The sequence below is a fragment of the Apium graveolens genome, chromosome 9 (genome assembly GCF_009905375.1).
Source record: "Apium graveolens cultivar Ventura chromosome 9, ASM990537v1, whole genome shotgun sequence".
Taxonomy (NCBI): Eukaryota; Viridiplantae; Streptophyta; class Magnoliopsida; order Apiales; family Apiaceae; genus Apium; species Apium graveolens.
The window spans coordinates 286,483,120-286,501,118 of record NC_133655.1 but is presented as its reverse complement, the minus strand read 5'-3'; the positions used below and the strand labels follow the sequence as shown (position 1 = coordinate 286,501,118).

The 17,999-nt window shown below is 36.7% G+C and overlaps 1 pseudogene; it reads left to right on the top strand.

Moving 5' to 3' along the window:
- The first annotated feature begins 176 nt into the window (after nt 1-176).
- Nucleotides 177-15,736, top strand: LOC141683293 (glycine--tRNA ligase, mitochondrial 1-like; annotated as a pseudogene).
- The last annotated feature ends 2,263 nt before the right edge of the window (nt 15,737-17,999 follow it).

The window sequence follows — 17,999 nt, the reverse complement described above, 5'->3', positions numbered from 1 at the left end:
CTTTGCTGTAGAATTTCATATATTTGACACGGAAAGTTATAATGTACTTTTAAAGGTTCTTTGTGAGGATGGTGACGTTGCAAAGTTGGTGGAGTTTCAAGATAGTATGTGTAAGCTTGGTATTTCTCCAAATGCGACGACTTTCAGGCATATGATACATGCATTATCGAGAAATATGTGAGCTAACACGAACCGTGTATGTGCTGATTAAGGAATGTAAAGCCTGTGTCATTTGATGGGTGTAGATAATGCTTGAATGTAGCTAGAAGGGTGATAATTCTACTGTATGTAAAAAAGAGATATCTGTTAACGTGACACCTACTTTGTGCAATCAGATGCAATATAGTGATGGAATGAATCTGAAAAATGCGCAACAATATGTCCGATGTTTGATGAATGTTATGACATTAAAAGAGGTCCTGTTGCCTGTTTGAACACACTATATTCTGCAGTAATATCTCATTAGATATTGATGCTCGACCATGTGTGGCACTGCTAAAATCTAGAGGTCCTGTTGCCTGTTTGAACACACCATATTCTGCAGTAATATCTCATCAGGTATTGATGCTCGACCATGTGTGGCCCTGCTAAAATCTAAATGTCCCTACCTTTCATGTTTGTTGCAAAAGTTGCAGTTACTGTTCAGTGATATTCCGTAGTTGGAGACATCTTGTCTTTATTCTACCAAAAATTCAAGGTTCGAATCCTCTCGAAAACAATATTAAAATTTAGAATTTATATTATCAGTTTTAAAAAATACATGCAATTTATTATTATTATTATTATTATTATTATATTATAAGATTATAATCTCTTAACCATACAATTTTAACCAATATAAATTATTAATATCAATTTTATTGTAAAAACTGATTAATATGATTAATATATATTAAATTAAAATTAAAATTACTATTAAAAAATAATATATATACTATCGAAATATTAATATTTTTATTATATATCAATAAAGCTTACATCGCACGGGCGGGTTTGTATGCTAGTATGAGTAAAAAGAAAGCAAAAGAAAAGAAGAACGTTTAATAATATTGCTAGATTATATAAACAAACAAATGTTTTATCTAAGGATAGATTTGTTATATTTTATATAATATTCTTTATAAATTTGAAATTTACCTTATGCAAACTGTTTTTCTAAGTTAGAGTTAGTTTTGTATTTCCTCTATTAGTAAAGGTAAAAAAAGGAAATTATAATTCTAGCCCTTGAGAATTACTAGTATATAATATTTACTTGTTTCCCAAGAATACTTTGGCCATAAGAAAATCTTTGCTTGCGAACAAACACTATAAAAAGGACTCCTGTACAAGTCTGTCTTATTAACTGTTTCCTAACAGGTGCTTTGGCCGTGATAACCTTGTTTCCTACAAGTACTGAGATGGCACCACATGTGCAGAATCCAAAAGCCTTACATCATGCAATGATGAGGACTCTACAACATCGTGAGTTTTTAAAACCATCATACGGAGGTGTTGCTGGTCTTTACGATTACCGGCCTAACGGTTGCCTTCTCAACGGTAATGTCATTGAAGAGTGGCGTAAGGTTTGTACCCTATTAATGATTTAGCTCAAATACCCAACTAATAGGTTGATTTTTAGGTTTTCGGTCCGTTGCATGTGTATGCGCAGCATACTCACTTCGGGTATTTAGCGTGATTAGACATGTTAGGTTAACTTTTCTAAACACACTTAAAATAACAGTAAATATGCTGCTTCGTGGACTAGTTGCCCTGATTTTATAAGCGTAGCTAGTTCAGTGTTGTCCTTTTTTTCTCTTTGTAATGAAATTAGTATACTTCGTATAAAATAAAAGAAATGGGTAGTCCTAAATACACTGAGAGGGAGCATGCGCCATATCATGAACGTGTGTTTTTGAAGAGAATAAGTTAAAAGTTAATACTAATAAACTAGGAATCTAAAGTTGCGACTGAGGTCATACATTGTTATTCTATAGAGTTCATTACCATAAACAAGTTACAAATGCGGTGATCCTAACTATAGGTGAGCAAGGCTTGCGCCTAGATCTGGCAATTCGTTCGTGTCGTATACTTTCGTGTCGTGTATTTTCGTGTTTCGTGTACTTAATGTCAAACACAAAACCAACATGTTTAGCGTTCGTGTACTTTCGTTTCGTGTCGTTTCCTGTCGTGTATGTCGTGTTTATTGAATATTAATATATATTAAATTTAATGTTAATATAAATTAAAATATAATATTTTTAGGTAAAAAAATTATAAAATATATGAAAAATATATATTCAGATCTCAATTGTAATACAATATAATGAAATTAAATAATATTTTAAAAATAAATATGCATATATTTATTATAATTCTATATATATATATATTTATAAAAATATTAAAATTTAATTATAATATTTATTATGCCGTATACTTCGTGTCGTGTCGTGTACTCGAAGGTTAAACACAAAACCGACACTAAATCTCGACCGTATACTTTCGTATTCGAGTACTTTCGTGTCGTGTACTAAAAATGCAAACACAAACACTAAATTTTCGTGTCGTGTAAGTCGTGTCGTGTCCAAAATTGCCGGGTCTACTTGCGCCTAGGGCCCCTTATACTCAAGGGCCCGAAAAATTTCAACTTTTTTTGAATATATATATATATATATATATATATATGGGGCTACTCCAATAGAAACCAATATTAAAATACAAACTAGAAACCAAATATTTTTTTTTAAAATTACTTCGAAATATAAAACATATGATATGCAAATCGATCGTTGAGAGATGGAGAAAAATACAGTGAAGTCGGATTTTAAAAAAACTTACGGTTTGACGGGAAAAATTAAATTAAAAACGGAGGGGAAAAGGTAAGATTGTGTGTGGGAGGGTGCAGATTAGTTGAGTGTGGTGCTTTTGGGGGGACCATTAGATTAGATTGATCTAATGACTTAGATTAGTTTCTAGTTTTCATTTTAAATTTATTTTATATTTGATCATGTGCCTATATATATATAGGGGAATGATCAAATACAAACCAAAATTAAAATAAAAACTAGGAACTAATCTAAGCCATTAGATCAACCTAATCTAATGACCCCCCTTAAATCACCCCACCCAACTACTCTGCACCCTCCCACACCCAATTTCAATTTTTTCCCTCCGTTTTTAATTTAATTTTTCCCGTCAAACCGTAAGTTTTTTTTAAATCCGATTTCACTGTATTTTTCTACATCTCTCAACGATCGATTTGCATACCATATGTGTTACGTTTCGAAGTAATTTTCAAAAAAAAATTATTTGGTTTCTACCACCTGATCGAGAAATAGAGTTCTCCATTGATTTGATAACAGGAGCCGAACCAGTTCCAAAGCTCCATATCGAATGACTCCAGTGGAAAAGAAGGATTTGGCCAAACAACTTCAGGAACTGTTGGATAAAGGAGTCATCCGACCAAGCGTTTCTCCGTGGGGTGTTCCAGTGTTATTCGTAAAGAAGAAGGATGGAAGTATGAGGTTATGCATTGATTATAGAGAGCTGAACAAGTTGACGATAAAGAACAAGTATCCTTTGCTGAGGATTGACGATTTATTTGATCAACTTAAAAGGAGCATGCTATTTTTCAAAGATTGACTTAAGATCTGGCTACCACCAACTGAAGATAAAGCCTGAAGATATCCCCAAGACTGCATTCAGAACAAGGTATGACCATTATGAGTTCTTAGTGATATCGTTTGGATTGACCAATGCACTAGCGGCTTTTATGGATTTAATGAACCGGGTGTATAAGGAGTACTTGGATAAGTTTGTTATTGTATTTATTGATGACATCCTCATCTATTCAAAAACTCCAGAAGATCATGCAACGCATCTAAGGATTGCCCTTCAAAGGTTAAGAGAAACAACTGTATGCGATGTTTTCCAAGTGTGAGTTTTGGTTAACGGAGGTACAGTTTCTTGGACATGTGGTAAGGAAGGTATCAAGGTAGATCCTGTAAAGATTGAAGCCATATTCAAATGGGAGCAACCAAAGACTCCGACGGAAGTAAGAAGTTTTCTTGGGCTAGCAGGATACTATCGAAGATTTGTAAATGATTTCTCTAAGATCGCTTCCCCATTAACCAAGCTAACCAGGAAGAACGAGAGATTCATTTGGACAGAGAAGTGTGAAGAAAGCTTCCAGGAACTGAAGAAGAGACTAGTGTCAGCTCCAGTACTAGCATTGCCAGATGAGACAGGAAACTTTGTGATTAATAGCAACGCTTCTTTGAAAGGTTTAGGTTGTGTACTAATGCAACACGACAAAGTCATCGCCTATGCCTCCAGACAACTAAAGCCCCATGAACAGAAGTATCCAGTCCATGATCTTGAATTGGCAGCTATCGTATTTGCATTGAAATTGTGGAGACATTACTTGTATGGAGAAAAGTGCGATATTTACACGTATCATAAGAGTCCGTCGGGATATTCTCTTACTATGGGGATCTCATCCAAGGTAGGGGTCTCTTTCTTCGTATCCACCACATGAGCCAAATATGCTTCACACCCTTACCGCAACAATTTCTTTGCTTGCAGTACTGAAAGAAACTTCTTGTCCTGCTTCTGTCCTTGATAACTTATCCTTACATTATCTGTGATATACATAATAAATCTCTTTTTCTTGCAGTTAATATTTGCCTTATACGGAGACAACCAATCCATGCCTAAAATAATGTCGAATTCTCCTAACTCAAAAGGTTTTAGGTCGGCAGGAAAAGAATGTCCTAAAATCTCTATGGAGCACTTTGGGCAGAATTGACTTACAGGCACTTTATCCTTATTGGCCACCTCTATAGTCAAAGGTTCATCTAAGTCTTCCAACATTAATTGTATTTTATTCACATAGTTAATGGATACAAAAGATTTAGACGCTCCCGAATCAAATAAAACATTAACATGTACGGAATTAAGAAAAAGCTTACGTGCAACTACATCGGAATCCTGAGCTGGAGATTTTTTAGTCATCTTAAAAGTTCTAGCTCTGGCGGTACTTGTTGGTCCTTGGGACACACTTCTACCTACACTGCCCTGGGTAACTGATCTGCAATTCCTAGCAATATGCCCCACTTTGCCGCAGCTGAAACAGGTTACTCCTTGGTTCTCGGATTTGCACTCAGTGGAATAATGGCCCTTCTTGCCACACTTGAAACAGTTGACGTTCTCTTTGCACTGACCACTGCGCTTCTTTCCGCATGTCTTGCAGTCGATCACTAGCTTGTTGAACTTTGTCGGAGTAGAACTAACTGAGGTAGTACTGGGCCTAGTTTGCGGGAAATTCTGTCTCCTGAGCTTGATATCTTTATTATTTCCAAACCGCCGCTGAAACTTCTGGCTTACTCCTTGTTCTGACTTTGCAGGTCCACCTTCAAATTTTCTTTTCTTCTCACCTTTTTCCTTAGCAGCTAAACTCTGGTCACTTTCTATTACTAAGGCAGCCTGAACTACCGAAGTATACGTCTTGAGTTGTAAGGCTACAACTCCACTCCTAATCTCTTGCTTCAATCCTTGTTGAAACCGCTTCGCTCGCTGAGCTTCCGTACTCACATACTCTGGTGCTATACGAGCCAACTCCGTGAACATGGCTTCGTACTCTGTGACACTTCTATCTCCTTGCTTCAACTCTAAAAACTCCATCTCCATTTGACTTTGGAGACAATCCGGGAAATATTTTTCCAAGAACAGTTCTGTAAATCGGGTCCAGGGAATAGGACCTTCTCCTTCTAACGCTCGTGTAGACTCCCACCAGTAATTTGAGTCATTTTTCAGAAAGTAACTAGCATAATCTGTCTTTAAATCCTCAAAACTGGCTGTCATAGCAGCCTCCGCCTACTACAAACTACAACAACATAATGTACATATATAAAAGAAACAACTACAGAACTCCTAAAAACCAACTCTGAGCTCTGTCTATCAATGCTGCCCCTCTGCTCTAACCACTGTCATTACCGCTGCCACCAATAGAGCCTAGCTCGAACACCAGCCAGTTTATTAGGTCCTGGTACTGAATGACCCTGCACTCTGAGCTAATAAAAGGGTCAATAGACCTAGCTCTCTAAACAGCAATCTGAGTTAAAGACCTCACTCGTGCTTGAATATCAGGTAAAGGGACAGGGATGCCCTGAAAAGGTCCATCTGGCACTCGATCGAGGTGCGCGGCCAGCTCCGGGCTCTGCTCTCTAATGAAAGTCATGTTCACTGCTCGGTGAACATGATAGGGAATCGGGGAAGAGGTACCTGTAGGAGCAGATGGAGGAACCGGAGGTCTCGAGGAAGAAGAACTGGGACCACAACCTGGTGGAAAGTCCCTAACAGTAGATACTGATCTCCGAACCCAACGGGGACAGTCACTAGGTCTTGACATATCCCTCGGTGCAAACGGAGGCACTGGTGGGGGAGGCAAATGAGTCTCCTCAGCTACAACGTCTAAGGTCCTCTCTGAGTCGGAACTGTCTGAGTCTGATTGGTTCTCCCGAGATGGAGAACTGGAGATCACTATAGGCCACTGCCAACAGGATAAATATAGAGGAAAGACACAACAAGGTTAAGGTAGTTCTATCAAAACATCAATAAGGTGCTAGGGTAACGCCGTCGGAACCCTCGACTGACTCTAAGGTTTGCTCCTCTACATGACCGTCGGGTTTGGAGATCAGTATCTGCTGTTAGGGACTGTCCACCAGGTTGTGGTCCCAGTTCTTCTTACTCGAGACCTCCGGTTCCTCCATCTGCTCCTACAGGTACCTCTTCCCCGATTCTCTATCATGTTCACCGAGCAGTGAACAGGCCTTTCATTAGAGAGCAGAGCCCGGAGCTGGCTGCGCACCTCGATAAAGTGCCAGTTGGACCTTTTCAAGGCATCCCTGTCCCTTCACCTGATATTCAGGCACGAGTGAGGTCTTTGACTCAGATTGTTGTTGAGAGAGCTAGGTCTATTGACCCTTTTTTTTAGCTCAGAGTTCAGGGCCATTCAGTACCAAGACCTGGTTAACTGGCTGGTGTTCGAGTTAGGCTCTATTGGTGGCAGCGGTAATGGCAGTGGTTGGAGCAGAGGGGCAGCAGTGATAGACAGAGCTCAGAGTTGGTTTTCAGGAGTTCTGTAGTTGTTTCCTTTATATATGTACATTATGTTTTAATTTGTAGTAGGTGGAGGCTGTTATGACAACCAGTTTTGTTGTGTACTCGGATGGTTTTTAGTTGGATTTCAGTTGGATTTCTGTTGGTTGTTATATAGTAGTTGCTCTATTATGTTCAGTTTTTATATATACTTGTGCGTTATTATTGTTGTTACTATTATTGTTGCTTCTGTTGTTGGTATTTCTAGAATAATATCATTCACTCAGGATGGATCCAATTAACTGACGATGAAGATATTGTCTTAGTGGCAACACTCTCCTGATACATATGTATAAACTGTTTGGAGCAATCCATTTTATTATATATGATTGCTATGTTTCAGGAGAATGTCACTAAAGAAGAATTCTCAACCCAACAATGGATCTGCTGGGGATCCCTCTATGAGTGAATTGATAGAGATTTCAGGACATTCTTTTCCTGCCGACCTAATACCTTTTGAGTTGAGAATTCGACGTTATTTTAGGTATGAATTGGTTGTCTCTGTATAAGGCAAATATTGACTACAAGAAAAAGAGAGTAGTTATGTATACCACAAATAATGTAAGGATAAGTTATCAAGGACGGAAGCAGGACAAGAAGTTTCTTTCAGTACTGCAAGCAAAGAAATTGTTACGGCAAGGGTGTGAAGCATATTTGGCTCATGTGGTAGATAAGAAGAAAGAGACAAGCATGGAGTTCATGTGTCCATTGTGTCAGATCGAGACCCAAGATTCAATTCAAGGTTTTGGACCAAGTTCCAAGAATGTCTAGGAACCAAACTGAATATGAGTATCGCTTATCATCCTCAGACGGACGGTCAAAGTGAGAGAACAATCTAGACCATAGAAGATATGTTAAGAGTTTGTGCTTTGGATTTTAAGGGAAATTGAGACGAACACTTACCTTTGATTGAGTTCTCGTACAACAATAGCTATCATGCCAGCATTAGAATGCCGCCCTATGAAGCTTTTTATGGACGCAAGTGCAGATCACCATTGTACCGGGATGAAGTAGGAGAGAAGTGTTAGGCCCTGAGCTGGTTCAGCAGACTAAGGATATTGTGGCATTGATTCGGAAAAGGTTAGAAGCAGCCCAGGATACACAGAGAAAGAATGCAGATCTGCATCGAAAAGATATGAACTTCGAGGTAGGGTCACTGGTATTGCTAAAGCCAGGTATCACCCTGTAAAGGATTAGTACGATTTGGTCAGAAAGGTAAATTTTAGCCCCAGGTTTATAGGACCCTTTGAAGTTTTGATAAAAAATAGGGAAGGTCGCTTACGAGATCGCGTTGCCGCCGCAATTGCAACATATCCATAATGTGTTCCACGTATCTATGTTGAAGCCATATATTCCCGATTCAAATCAAGCCATCGAGTATGCACCGATTGAGCTTCAACCAGATTTGTCTTATGTGGAACAGCCTATCCAAATTTTAGATCGTAAGGAGCGAGTCTTTAGGAATAAGTCAATCCCCATAGTGAAAGTACTTTGGAGAAATCCTCGAGTAGAAGAATCTACTTGGGAGTTAGAGTCAAACATGCTTGATAAATATCCTCATTTGTTTAGCTAAGTCAGATTCTGGGGACAGAATCTTTTTAAGGGGGGAATGATATAACGACTCGTATATTTTGTTTTATTTTAAAAGTGTAATTGTTGAATAATTAATTAAATAAAATGTGTGTACTGGTGTTGACAGCGGTGGGTTCTTCTTATTTATATGTGATTTATTGGTGTATAGGTTTGAATTGTGTAATTAATTATTGAGTTATATTGTTTTGTTTCGCTTTTAAAAGTGATTTTATTGCAGTTTTATTTACATAAATATTTGGATTGTCTCTAAAATTGTTTTTATGACTTTATAATTTCAATAATTATTTTTAGGATTTTATAAAATTGAGAAATCAATATTTCATTAATTATTTATCTTTAAATGATTTTCTGATTTCATTTATTTGTAAAATCAGTATTTAATTCCAGGATTCTTCAAAATTACGAAACTCATATTTTATGAAGTTTATAATATTCTGAGAATTTTAAAATTATTTCTAAAATTTTTGGGATTAATTTCACCCGTACGTTGTTGTGTTTAATTGTTAAATGCGGGTATAAGTTGCACTTCAAAAATGTATTAAAAATTATGAAATTTATGTTTTAGCCGTTTCGGGATATTTATGAAATTTTAAGATTATTTTGGTACGGTTTTGAGTAATATTTATTCGCAAATTGTATTATCAAAATAGATTAAAACAATGTGAATCGGCTTGCAGTCAGTCAGAATACGGCACGTATCCATTTAATTTGGACATGTGCCGTGTAATTGAGTAACAGGGAGGGGTGAGTCAAATTTTAATGTAAACATCAATCCCAATCTCTCTCTTTCCAGTCTCTCTCGATTGTTCTCTCCCATTTTCTTCTCTCTTCCTCTCGGTTTCTTCCTTCCGTTTTTGCTTCCCTGGATTCCGGTCATCTTCCACCTGTTTTCCGGCCTATTTCCCCAGTGAATCGCCGCTCAATTGCTAGCTTGGCTGGTTCAGTTCGGTATTGCTGATATATATATATATATATACATGCATATAATTATGTGTGTGTATTTGTTCGTGTGTGTGTTCGATTGTGTGTGTATCAGTGTGTGTATTAATGTGTGTGTGTTTGGGTGTGCGACTGTGATTGTGTGTGCTTGTGGCAGCGCGTATGCGCGTGTGTGCCGCCTGGGTTTTGCTCCCCTGTTCCTTTGTTCTTGCCGATTGCAATTTTGGAATTATTATATTGATTATTATATTTCTTGCAGGAATTTTATTGACCGATTTCGTGAAATAAATTATTCGTGCGGGAAAACGATTTTTCTAGTAATCAGCGAAGTTAATTTGGAAACCCGAAGAATTTTCGGGTACAAATAAATTTTGCCGCCGTCCGCGATGAATTTTTACGAGCGGACGGTGGACCGTGATGATCGTTATCTGAGTCCTAATTTAATAAAATAAATAAAATGAATTGTATAATTGGTTTCGTTCGTAAATAATTGTGAAAATTGTGTTGTGACGTGGATTGTGACTTGTTGGGTTTGTCGTCGACGATGTTTCGACGGGTAGGCTTATAAATAGAGGAGTCGCTATCAAGATTTTTCTAAAAAAATCTATTTTAGATACGAGAAGCGTACTTTATAATACAAAATGTGTTACCCTTATTTGAATACAGATTACGTGATTATGTGTATAATCTTTATACGAGTCGGGTTATCGAATTGGGTTATTAGGATTCGAGGATATCAAACATATCGATACAACTAATTAGGGTATTCTGTTACTGTAGATCACAGTCGAGTTTCGCAAGGACTAAAGTCAGCATGAAAGCTACCTACGGTTTTTGTAAAGCGTTGCAAGGCAAGTACCCCCGACCATTCTTTTATGGTTCAGTACGTATGAATAGACTGTTGTTTTATTCTCATATAGGAACATAAACATTTTAAGTTACGTATCCCCTGTAGATATAAATAATTGTTTTCAAACCTGTTTTGGGGAAAAGTAACTTCGAAAGGTACCTATCTCGAATGGAAATGATTTGTGAACCAGTTTTACGTGTGCAGTTAAAATGAATGGTTTTGAAATGAGATAGGTACAAGTGTTTTGAAAACTGAATAAAATGATCAGATATGTGATACATAGGGGCCAGAGTGGCCTAGTGAGGTTGCGTAAGAGGCTAACTCGGTCGCGCGCATTACATAACCGATTAGTCTAGCAGGTCAGAGACTTAGCTAGTCTCTGAGTTCCGGAACAGGTTTATGGGATGGCAGTTGGAGTCATCTGGTGTTGATAGCCTGATCAGCTGTTTTCACATATCCGTTACGTATCTGATTTGGCTTTGTGATTCCCATAAGGGAATAAGTGAATGATACAGTTGAATAATAAATGTGAATAACATGCTAAAATTGGACTCTAATACTTACACAACACACAACTATATTTGTTTGATAATGAGCATGCTAGTCAGTGATATCCACTTACATCAGTTTTCCTTATTTACTGTTGTTCAAAATGATTTACAGATTATGGATTTCATGTTGATTTATAGTTATGTTCCTATAACTGTTTACTTTACCATTTTTATCTTGATATTCATATATTGGTACTGCTGAGCGATTATATGCTCACTCTTGCAACATGTTATATATATATCGCAGATGCCTAGAAGACCAGTCAGACCTTGGCAAAACCGTGTCTTAGCCCCTTCAAGACCCGGCTCCTCAGAGGTAGTTAGTATCAGACCATGTACGGTCTGATGAGTTGCTGAATAAGTTAGTGTGTCAGACTTTTTGAATAAATGGTTTGTAATAATGTGTAACTTGAATCATATTTGAACATGGATCAGATCTTGGTTTGGGGTTGTGATAGTTTAATATTAATAATAATCTTGTAGTTTATATTGTGGTTTGTTGTGTTTAGTGACGTCAACTTCTGACCCCGGGTTGAGGCCGTCACAGGGGCTACTCTAATAGAAACCATTTTAGAATAGAAACTAGAAATCAAATATTTTTTTTTAAATTACTTCGAAACATAACACATATGGTATGCAAATCGATCGTTGAGAGATGGAGAAAAATACAGTGAAGTCGGATTTTAAAAGAAGCTTACCGTTTGACGGGAAAAATCAAATTAAAAACGGGGGAAAGGGGGGAAAGTTGAGATTGGGTGTGGGAGGGTGTAGATTAGTTGAGTGTTGTACTTTTAGGGGAGCAGTAGATTAGATAGATCTAATGACTTAGATTAGTTTCTAGTTTTTATTTTAATTTTTGTTTCTATTTGATCATTCCCCTATATATATATATATGAATTATATGAATTTGCATGATATATGTATGTTAGGGCCTTATAAACTGATTTCGACTAGAGCCCCTCGAATCTCGGGGCCGGCCCTGAACAAATGCAGTTGCATCTGTCAGATCTTCTTTATCCCGTAATCTAGTTATCTTTTATGAGTTTTTTCCTTAAATGAGTAGCATGTTTCATACACTCTTTGGCAAATACTCTTCTTTGATTATGTATGTGCTGTTTGATTAATTATGATTGTACTTAAAGTGCGTATCAACTATAAAAGGTATAATCAAATGTAGATGAGATTTTTTACTGATGGCAGATTTTGGTTCAGGGCGAATATTGGCTCCCCTGAACCAGGCTGCGACACTGCTCGTCGTTATTGTTACTGTGATAATTCTGTTCAAAATATTTAATCTTGTAGGTTCAATATACGCTTCCCTGTGACTGGTTTTCTCCATATACAAATGGCCTAATATCTCTTGTGTCTGATGTTATTTTTCAGTATTTTGTTCTCAAAGAGAAAATGTTTGAAGTAGACTGTCCGTGCTTGACACCAGAGGTTGTATTGAAGGCGAGTGGTCATGTTGAGAAGTTCACAGACCTGATGGTGGATGAGTTATACGAGAACGGCGAAAAGACTGGTAAGTGTTACCCTGCTGATCATTTGCTCAAGGATCATATTGAAGACAAGCTCAAAACCGATGCTAACCTCACTGCTGAGAAGGAAGCAGAGTTCAGACCTGATATTGCTAAACTGGATGATCTTTCACCCGAACAAATTGGTGCAAAGATTAAGGAATATGGGATTACTGCTCCAGATACAAACAATCCACTCTCTGATCCCTAACCTTTTAACCTAATGTTTCAGACTTCAATTGGTCCATCTGGTCAGGCACGTGGGTAGGGATATCATTCTGATACATATGCACGCCAGTTCACACACATATTCGAAAGCTTATATATATTTTTAATTACGATAAGCTAATTGGCCTTATCACAGTGATTAGGTCTTTTAAGGAATTTATTTTGTTCTCTAGGTCTTTCTATTGCTTAAGACTTTTTTAATAACTTGCTGCAGGTACCTGCGACCAGAAACTGCTCAAGGTATTTTTGTTAACTTCAACGACCTATACCGACACAATCAGAACAAGCTCCCATTTTCTGTTGCTCAAATTGGTGAAGCTTTTAGGGATGATGTAATAACAAGTAGAACACTTGTCTGAACAAAAAACTCTCTGCTTTTTTAGTTAAAATATGTCCGAGGGATATATTCTGAATGTGGAAAGCACTTAGATAGATGGTGTTCTTTTTTATTTCCAGTGTTGTAACACACAGTTATTATTAATTTGACTTCTCGAGTTCAGTTCTTGCGCAAAGATTTCAAATTAAACAGTAGCCCCAAAGTGTTTTACGGACCTTCTTATAATATAATGTTTGTAATCTTTTTTTCAATAAGACCTGACTATATCTTGGTTCGGATGAATTTGATATATGCAGATATCACCTCGCCAAGATCTTCTAAGGGTTCGTGAGTTCCGATTGGCTGAGATTGAACATTTCGTTGACCCTGAAGATAGGTCTCACCCAAAATTTCCTGAAGTTGCAAGCTTGGAGTTCTTGATGTTTCCGAGGGAAGACCAAATGTGTCAAAAATCTGCAAGGAGAATAGTTCTAGGTGAAGTGGTTGATCAGGTAGGTTTGACAGATCAGATTTGGTTTATGTGTTCTGGGTGATTACGTGTGTGTCTTCAAAATATTCTAAAATATTTGTATCTGTTCCTCTGGGAATCATCAACAATGAAACACTAGGCTACTTTATAGGTAGAGTATATCTGTTCCTGACTCACTTGGGTATCGATAAAGACCAGTTACATTTCCGACAACATCGGGAAAAAGAGATGGCACACTATGCTGTAGATTGTTGGGATGCCGAGATTGAATGTTCTTATGGATGGATTGAATGTGTCGGTATCGCTGATAGATCTGCATATGATTTGTACGCCCACTCGGTGAGTTTCTCAAGGTTCAGAGAGAATTTACGCGGTTACAATCTATAATGTTAATCTGTATTATCTTAATGCAGTGATAAAGAGTATTGTCATTAATAGTTATGTATGTGGTATTTATAAGAAGATAATAGATAAGAAAATCTGCTTTTTTGTGTCATTTTAAACCTGGTTCTTTAATCTACATTGTACATATATTGCAATTTCTAGGCTGTTTAATCAGCAGAAGCACCATTCTTTTGCAGGCTAAAAGTCGTGTGCCTCTTGTGGCTCGTGAAAGACTTGCAAAACCTATAGAAGTGGAGGTCTATTTCTCGTCATCCTTCCGTTCTTCTCCCTTGCCTCCTTCCCCTTCTATAAAAATTATAAATTGTGTATTATGCAAGTATAACAGTGTTCATTACCTATGATGTGTTTTTCCAGAAACTTGTTGTAACTCCAGTTAAGGAGGAGTTTGGCCCTGCATTTAAGGAGAAGCAGGAGTTGGTGCTTGAAGCACTGGAGGTAGGCCAACAAATTGCAGGATAAAATTTGATGTTTAAGTAAATATTTAATTTCTCCTGCGGTATATTTAGTTAAACTGCAGAATAACATTTGATGTTAATTTAAGAGAGAACACATTGAAGAAGACATTTGTCACATTCTTTGGTAGAAATGTTAATTCTTCAGCTATGTGTAGAATTGTAGCCCAAAGTTGGGGACGAATAAAGAGTTACGTTTTTGTTTTTTGTGAAAGATTGATATGTACAAACCAAATTCTGTGTATAGGCCATGGGGGAAAAAGAAGCCATGGAACTGCAAGCAGCTTTGGAGTTGAAAGGAGAGGTGGACTTCCGTGTTTGCACTGTCGACCAGGGTGAAAATGTTGACAATCTCCAGGATGAACATGTCACTATAAAGGTGAACATGTTGACAATCTCCAAGAATAAGATAAAAGAACACCGTAGGGTCTTCACGCCTTCAGTTATTGAACCATCCTTTGGTATTGGAAGGATAATCTACTGTTTGTATGAGCACTCTTTCTATACAAGACCAAGTGAAGATGGGGGCAAACAATTGATGAATGTTTTTCATTTTCCACCTCTGGTGGCACCTGTAAAGTGCAGTGTTTTCACTTTGGTTGAGAAACAACAATTTGAGGAAGTTGCTAAATGCATTGCCGAGTCATTGACTGCTGCTGCTATAACACATATACTTGATATGACAGGTATGAACTTCCTGTAACATGCCCTTTCTTGATTTGACGGCAATTGAATAGTATAAAGTATAAACTCATCTTGGTGTTTTTTTAATACTAAACAGTTGAAAAATAAACAGCAAGAATTTATACAATATATAAAATGCAGTGTAGACACTTACACAATTTATGTTGCAGGTAGATCAATAGGTAAGAACTATGCCAGAATTGATGAACAAGGTGTCCCCTTGGCCATTACAGTAGATTCAACAGCCTCAGTGACAATTCGGGAGAGGGATAGTAAAGCACAGATTCGAGTGAGCATAGAAGAGGCTTCATACTTGGTAAGGACATGATTGTGGGTCTGAGCTGGAATGATGTAGTGTTAAGATACTCCCCTCGTTCATCTCGTTTGGGCTGGCCTCTGTTCAAGAGGTTTAGAACCCGTTCTCTTTATGTTCTCCTTATGATGTATTGTATCTTTATCATACTGCTACTTTTCAAAACGAATGCATGTGCTTAGACACATATTTTCAGTTTGGCTAAGGTACACCATAATTATTGAAGTTTGCTCCAACGTAGGCACTAAACATTTTTGTTAAGGTTTTAATGTTTGACAATTGTGCATCCTGATCATATCTTCTTTTATATACTAGCTTATGAGATATAAGTTACAATACAACTATTAAATCCTAATTATTTCTAGATATTACGTTTATAAGTTCTCTGGCTAAGTGGGTAGATCATATTTAATGATTAGTGATACCTGTTGGACATTCTATACTACGATTTTGTGGTAATAAGCACACAAGAAGAACCAGGAGATCATATCTCTAGTATATTTGTTAAGGAAATGGAGATGTTAGAATTATTATGTCCATCACAGCGCAACAAAGAACCAGGTACGTTACCCCGACCCTCTACATAGTTGACAAGGACAAAATACAGGACCTCATCAAATCTTTAAAGATTTAGAAGTCATTTGAATGAGGATGATAGGTGATCTGGCCCTTTCATCTCGGTTTTTAGAAGCATCAAGATTGTTAACACTAACAGTGTCACAGAGATCATCTCTGCCGACTTTTGTACACTCTCGTCCTCTTCCAGCTGCAACCTCTATGCCATGGGAGCCAACATAACATCAATATACGGAGCTGTCATTTGTTGCCGGTGTAGATCAACTAATTATGTAGGAGTTGAATCCTTTGATGAAGGAGATGACTGAATCTGGTTTTTTGCCTGATTTGGAAATTCTATGAGCTTTTGTAATTGGGTTTTGTGCTGAAAATAATATTTGTGAAGGGTTCATATATTTGGCATGGCATGTTACAATGTGCTTCTAAAGGTTCTTTGTGAGAATGATGACATTGCTTAGATGAGAATGGTGACATTGCTTAGATGAGAATGGTGGCATTGCTAATGTAACGGGGCTCTAATATAGATGTTGAAGCCTGGCAATTCTTCAGATGAGATGAGTGTTAGGCTTATGTTTGATGCATTGTTGAGGAATATGGGATCCATATTATGTTTTCATCGCTTTTCTCGTTGTCAAGGCCTTGTGTTTCTCAATTACATGGTGTCATTTGAATTACATGCGCCATTGTTTCACAGTTTTCAACAAGACACCAGTCATGAAGATTGAAGCAGCAACATCTGCACACACATTTTTTAACATGCAGTCCTATATTATACGGGCTAGCAATTTTGCTATACTGTGGAGTATTTCATTTTATTTTCCAATAAGATTTACGGTAATCAAGGGTTCAATGTTGATAAATTGTATTTTCACATAAACAACGTTGATAAATTGGAGAACACTAATATTATGCGCATTTTTAACAAACTAACTAAATCATCCATATAAAGTAGCAGCAGAGGTGATCGGCGGTGGACCTAGTATAGTTATAGTTTGACTAGCGCCTATAATTTAGGTGGAATCTTAATTTCATTCTTAGTTATTTCAACACTAAAATTATTAGATGGTATCTGCACTCTGCAGAATGGGAATTAATCTTTTGTCTAGCAGAGACGCGATGGCCACCTAAATATTACTATTAGTTAACTAACCTGTACACGGATTGCTTCTAACATTTGAATATTTTTAATGATAAATATTTTATTTTAAAATTATTTATATTGTAACATATTTTTCAATAGTTGAAAAAATTCAAGAATACAGATATTTATAATAATATATGTCTGACTATTATATAATATAATATTTCGTGACTGAAAATAAATAATACTTCCTCCGTCTCCCTCAATTCTTTACATTGGGGGACGGGGACTCGGCACGTACTTTAATGCTCTTATTAAATGTAGTTGCATAATTTCTTTTAAAATATTTTTCTTTTAAATAAAAATATAATGTTCAAACTTTTATACAAAAAAGAAAAATTTTAAAAATAAATTACGGAAGTATACTTTATAGTTGCATTAAAATGTGTGTCAAACATGTGAAAAAACTGTAAAGAAATGAGAGGGACGGAGGTAGTATAATATAAAATATTGTTGACCGACTCAAACCCTGTAAAAAATATTTAGAAGACGGGGAATATACAAATGAAAAATATAAAAGTTTAAATATAATAAGTTGTTGAGAGGAATTTGAATCCAGATAAGTTTAGATATTAATATAATAAATAATAATTTATTATTACATCTAACGGTTCTCATGTATCTGAACTATGATCTAGCGACTGCTATCTACTACTCCTATCTACCGTACCAAACAACTGACCAATAACCAATGAAAATAATGTTCTGCTTATAATAATATAGTATAGATTTATTTTTCTACAGCGAATAGAAAGAATTGTGAATAGATGTCTTGTCCCCTAGCTGATGGTCATAAATTCGACTTCC